Genomic DNA, 5,716 nt, shown 5'->3' on the forward strand with positions numbered 1-5,716 from the left:
GATTATGGAAACTATTAATCTCTCCATCAAAGGAGAGCCAACTCGTGGCTACGGAGCAGCTGGCACGTTCCTCCAAAGGGCTTCTGCAGCATGATCCTCCTGGTTTCCTTTGGGCCGTAAGTGCTCAGGGCACAACCTGTGGCAACTTCCTAAAAAGATAAAATAATCCTTGAGTGCTTTGTGAGTTGTTCTGGAAAACTGTGTGTTTTCCAGCAACTGCCCTAAAGAAATTGCAAAACCACATTAAAACATGTCCAAATGGAAAAGAAAGAGAAAAGTCTGCTAAGATTTTCAGATCACTCAAGACTCATCCAAAAATGTGAAATTTGGATTTTTAAAGACCATTCAGATATCACTTGACGTAGGCAACAAGCAAAGGGGTGCATTTGGCGCAGGAAGTCTCCAAACTGCTTTAAATATTGAATACTATAATCATAAAAATTAATGTAACTTCTATAAGTTACTTAGGACACACAGGACAGGTACCTGCTTTGTCCAAACGTAAAAAGAAATTAGAGAATTCAACTTGGGGACTTTGTTCCAGGGTCCACAACATCAGCAGATTTTTAAATTTTCCTACCAGTGGTGACAGAATACAGGCTTCTCTGTGATGGAGGAGTTAAAGGACATAAGTTTGCTCCAGTAGAAGTGCTTGCTGACTGGCCACGTGCCTGCTTGTTCCTGGGTAACACCAGTTGCATTGTGAAAAAAGCACACTCATAGGTTTACAAAAGCCACCAGCCTTCCCAAATACAGTTCCTAGGAGAGTTAATTTCCAAAGATGCCAAATTCCTCCAATGGTATGGGGTCAGTAGGAGCCATCCAAAACAAAATTACATGATCCTACATCGACTGAGTGACTTTTGTATGCACTCCCTTGAACTGTGGACTATGATAAATATCAATTCCCCACCAACCCGCACACCTTGCTTTCAACATACACTCCTTCGCGGAAGCAAGCCCATACTTCAGGAAGTCAAACTCCTCCAGAATACAGAAAGCCTCCTTGTCCTTTCTTCTCACTATCTCGCTGTTGGAGTTTGCATGCACAATAGGCCTGAGCAGGAAATTGTCAGTTCTATGAAGGGACTATTCCCAAAGATGCTTCAATTTCTCATGTAATCATATAAACCCTGAATGGTAAGGGGGAAAACCCATAAAAGTAATTATAAACAGATCCCGTGATGTCAAAGGAAAAGCAGCTAGAGTTTAATAAGGCTTTCCTTTATTACAATAGACTTGACGTCATTATTTATTATTTCCAATACTAAAACACAAAGACACTTGCTACATTGTAGACTAGGATGAAAAGGACATGTGGACTTTCCTGAGTATTTTAATATCCTCTTATTGACAATAGATAGAAGATCTGAACAAGGACTGGAAACAGGAAATGATTTTAGTGATTTCATTACAGTAATAGAGAAAAGCACTTCCAGTGGCAGAGATTGGCAGATGGTCTCTTTAGGCTCCAACTTCTAAACAGCCTGCAGGTCAACAAGCCCAGTATTGATACAAGCTCAGTATGTAATTAACTAGGCGTCCTAGTGAGCAGAAATGTTTTTATAAATATATGCTGTAGCCTTAGCAGTGGAACACAGGAAGCTGGTGTTTATTAAAACCATGGCACAGGAAAGGTATTTAGAGGCAGCAAGAGGCATACAGTAAGACTGCAGCTAGAGATGTTGATATGATTTGTACTTGATGTTCTAGCACAAATCACATTTGCAATGAAGTATCAAATATGGTGTATTTCACTTAATTTATCTCTAGTGAAAAATAAATGTGGTTGTAGAATTTTCAGATTTTTGAGACTTTTCAGACCTCATTCAAGAAAACATAAAAAGCTCTGTAATATATTTTGAAATCATAAGTGCGATGCCTCCAGCTTTGTTCTTTTTGCTCAAAATCGCTTTGGCTGGAGTCTTTTATGGTTCCATACAAATTTTAGGATTTTTTTTTCTATTTCTGTAAAAAAGAAATCTTTGGGATTTTGATAGGGATTGCACTGAATCTGTAGATTACTTTGGGTAGTATGGCCGATTTAACAATATTAATTCTTATGATTCATGATCATGGATGTCGTTCCATTTGTGTCTGCCTTAATTTCTTTCGTCAGTGTTTTATAAGTTTTTAGTGTACAAGTCTTTCACCTCCTTAGTTAAGCTTATTCCTAAGTATTTTATTCTTTTTGATGCTATTATAAGTGGGATTGTTTTAAAAACAGACATATGGACCAATGGAACAGAATAGAGAGCCCAGAAGTAAACCCATACACATACAACCAGTCTTTGACAAAGGTGTCAAGAATATACCGTGGGGGAAGGATAGTCTCTTCAGTAAGTGGCATTGGGGAAAACTGGATATCCATGTGTATAAGAATGAAAATGAACCTTTCTCTTACATCATACACAAAAATTAACTCAAAATGGATAAAAACATAAATGTAAAACCTAGACTGTAAAAACTCTGAGAAGAAAACATGGAGGAAAGCTTCTTGACAGTGATCTTACCAATCATTTCTTAGATATGACACCAAGAGCACAGGCCAAAATAGTCAAGTGGGACTACATCAAACTAAAAATCTTCTGCACAGCAAAGGAAACAATCAACAAAATGAAAAGGCAACCTACGGAATGGGAAAAAAATATTTACAAACCATATATCTGAGAAAGAATTAATATTCAAATAGGGAAATCCTGCAACTCACTAGAAAAAACCCCCACAAATAACCCGATTAAAAATTTGACAAAGGAATTGAATAGACATTTCTCCAAAGAAGACGTATAAATGGCCGACAGGAATATGAAAAGGTACTCAACATCATTAATCATCAGGGAAATGCAAATCAAAACCAAAATGAGATATCACTTCACACTAGTTAGGGTGGCTATTATACATATACAAGTGTTAGTAACAAAAGATAAGGGTTAGTGAGGATGTGGAGAAAAAGGAACCCTTGTACACTGTTGGTGAGAACGTAAATTGGTGCAGCCATTGTGGAAAACAGTATGGAGGTTCCTCAGAATATTAAAAATAAAACCTAGTCATACCTAGTCAGAATGCTGCACAAATGGAGAGTTTACACCGTTTGCAAACAGAAAGTGACATCTCAATAATATTGGGACAAGTCAATCAGGGTTACTGTGCTCCAGATCAGTCTTATCCTGACAAAGATGGAAAAAAATCATTATTTTAGGAGAAGAGTTGGGGGGTGGGGGATGAATTAACTATTCTCTTAGCTAAGTTACTTATGCTTCAGCAATCTCACTTCTGGGTATCTAACCAAAGGAACTGAAATCAGGATCTCAAAGAGGTTATCTTTACTCTCATGTTAACTGCAGCATTCTTCACAGAGCCAGGATACGGAGGCAACCTAAATGCCCACTGACAGATGAAGAAAATGTAGCATATACATACAGTGGAATACTATTCAGCCTCTAAAAAGACTGGCATACTGAGACACTGCTTACATCAACTTCACTAACATTCCATTAGCCAAAGCAAAATGACTTTGCCAAGCTCAAAATCAAAGGACAGGGAAGTATACTCCATTCACCAAGAAGCCATAGCAAGAGAATGGATACACAGAGGGGAAGAACTGAGAACAATGATCTAATCTGCTATAAGCTGCATGACCTCCTCTGTTCTATGCAGACCAGCTTCTTCCCCTGTTACTCCGCAGAAGATTCTAGAATGCAAGCTCCATTTGGCAAGATTCTTGTCTTTGTCCACTACAATATTTCCAGTATGCAAATCCTGTCTGTTTAGTTGGCTGCTGTCTTCCTAGTATTTAGAACCATACTCGGTACACAGTAGACAATAAACAGGACTGGCTGCCCCCAAATAGGGTCTTCAGCCTTGCAAGTCACATGATCTTTAGAGTCCAATGTTCCTGAACCAGTGTGATTTGCCCAGCTTGGATCAGGAATCAACCATAAACTGTAACCGGACAAAAAATGCAGGTAGGTCAGAGACAATTTTCAGAGAAGGGGCCATGGATAAGCAGATATCCCAGATGTCTACCCCACGGGATACATACGATGACCCTTCATGATCTGGTCCGTGTCTACCTACAGGATGCAGGTATAATACAGTGGTTAAAAGAAAATGTTTTAGGGTCAGGCAGCCTGGATTCAAACCCTGGGTCAACTACTTACTGTCTATATAACTTTGGCCAAGTTACTTAGTCACTCTGAATCTTCATTTCCCTATCTGTAAAATGGAAACAATTACCTTTTGAGATTGTTTCAGAGTTAAATAAGAAAATATATGTAAAGATATTATAGAGTGCCTGACACACACTAAACTCTCAATAAATGGTAGCTACTTCTACCAAGCATGTAGGTCTGGTGTCTACTACATCGTTCTGTATCCTCATACAAACTTTGTATCACATTCATTTTAATATCTACTTTAGTTGACTGTATTAGGAGGGCACACTTAGCACAAAATAGCCAATCCACAGGCTGGTCAGTGACCCACAACTACCTGATGTACAGATCCTCTCCCTTTCAGGTCTGGTTTCAGTGTGGCATGGACCCTTCCCAGAACTTTGTTTCTGGCCAGGGCCCTGAAGCATGGAAAATTAGAGTAAAATGAGAATGGCCTACTCCATGATGCTGCTAAATTATGTTAAGTCTTTTTTTTTGGCCGCGCTGTGTGGATTGCAGGATCTTATTTCCCCGACCAGGGATCTGGGCCACAGCAGTGAAAGCACCAAGTCCTGACCACTGAACCACCAGGGAATTCCCAAAATTAGGTTAAGTCTTGCAGGCCTAGACTTCTAAGGAAAACACAGCTGTTAAAAAAGGGCGGTCACATGGGCACAATAATTATGATATTAGGAGGAGCCTAATAAAATCTTTGGCTTTGAAAACTAACTAGAAACCTATGGAGGCTCTTCAGCTTTTATATTATAGATGCTCCCTGACTTGCACAAAATTTGATTTATGCAAGTTTGATTTTATGCATATTAACCTAAGGCACATCATAATATTTTAGCAACGCAGGCTTTGAATTCTACACAGAGATACAGAGCAGTCTGGCTGACAAACAAAAACCATGAGGTAGAATGGAAGGCTGGAAGCATCCACCACAAGGTTTCCTCTTGCTTCTAGTCTTAATCTGATATCTTGGGCTGCTGCTTTAGGTCTGGCCTGGCCCTCAGAACTACACTGACCCAGTCTCTTGTGGGCTTGACTAGCCCAATGAATAAGCACTTGACATAGGGAATGTCTAATAATCTGTCCATCTCTAAAATTCTATGATTCTGCTTACCTCTCTTAGTCTCCTCTACCCACAAAATATACCATTAAAGATCACCAATAAGAACTTTTGTTAGTGGGACTTCCCTGGTGGCGCAGTGGTTAAGAATCTGCCTGCCAATGGAGGGGACACAGGTTTGAGCCCTGGTCCGGGAAAATCCCACATGCCACAGAGCAACTAAGCCTGTGCGCCACAACTACTGAGCCTGCACTCTAGAGCCCATGTTCCACAACGAGAGAAGCCACCATAATGAGAGTACCTAGCACCGCAATGAAACGTAGCCCCCACTCAACACAAAGAGAGGGCTAGACTAGAGACAGCCCGTGCACAGTAACAAAGACCCAACACAGCCATAAATAAATAAATAAATATTTTTAAAAAAGAACTTTTGCTAGTAAAAGTACCCCACTGTGGTGCTAAGACATATATGACCTCAGTTCCTAACTGG

The sequence above is a fragment of the Neophocaena asiaeorientalis genome, unplaced genomic scaffold, assembly GCF_003031525.2.
Source record: "Neophocaena asiaeorientalis asiaeorientalis breed wild unplaced genomic scaffold, Neophocaena_asiaeorientalis_V1.1 scaffold571, whole genome shotgun sequence".
Taxonomy (NCBI): domain Eukaryota; kingdom Metazoa; phylum Chordata; class Mammalia; order Artiodactyla; family Phocoenidae; genus Neophocaena; species Neophocaena asiaeorientalis.